Source organism: Nerophis ophidion, linkage group LG25 (assembly GCF_033978795.1).
Source record: "Nerophis ophidion isolate RoL-2023_Sa linkage group LG25, RoL_Noph_v1.0, whole genome shotgun sequence".
Lineage (NCBI taxonomy): Eukaryota > Metazoa > Chordata > Actinopteri > Syngnathiformes > Syngnathidae > Nerophis > Nerophis ophidion.
In genome coordinates, this window is record NC_084635.1 from 11,626,560 (window position 1) to 11,627,486 (window position 927).

Below are 927 nucleotides of genomic sequence, written 5' to 3' on the forward strand. Positions count from 1 at the left end.
GAGTGACATAGCTCGCCCAAAGCCGACAAAAAAAAATCACAATCAGGTTGCATTGCGTTTAGACCAATGGTTCTTAACCTGGGTTCGATCGAACCTTAGGGGTTGGGTGAGTCGGCTTTAAGGGTTCGGCGGAGGTCAAAACACACCCGACTCATCGTGTAAATACAAACTTCTCCCCGTACTACGGATACGGCAACAGCTGACTGATTTGCAGGTGTGTAATTTGTTGTGAGTTTACGCACTGTGTTGGGTTTTGTTGTTTAAACAAGGTGATGTTCATGCACGGTTCATTTTGTGCACCAGTAAAAAAACCATGGAAACACTTTAGTATAGGGAACATATTCACCATTAATTAGTTGCTTATTAACATGCAAATTAGTAACATATTGGTTCTTAATTAGTCATTATTAAGTACCGTATTTCCTTGAATTGCCGCCGGGGCGCTAATTAATTTAAAACCTCTTCTCACTCCGCCACTTACCAAAGGCATGCAGTAAAAAAATTAGTGTGATGTAAGCTTGGACCTTAAATCCTACTGAATAGCTCTTAATCTTCTTCCCTTTATGCGATTTCAAATTACCGGTATTGAAATCAGCCTCCTCCATTTTGAAAATGATGACAGGGGAAGTGTCACTCGTGACGTCACCAGTTTGACCAGGCGGTAATACTAAGCCTGCGCTAATTATTTTGCGAAGCGAGTTTGACCCGGCAGTAACTCAAGGCAGGCGCATACTATATACCCTGCGGCAATTCAAGGAAATAGGCTACTTATTAATACTGGGTCACTGCAGATCAATACTGGGGCACGTGCCCCAGTGAAATTTGTCTGGTGACGAAACTGCTCTAACCCTGACACTAACCCTAACCAAATAACTCTAAAATAAGTCTTTATTACTTAGAATATGTTCCACTACTGTCCAAATAACT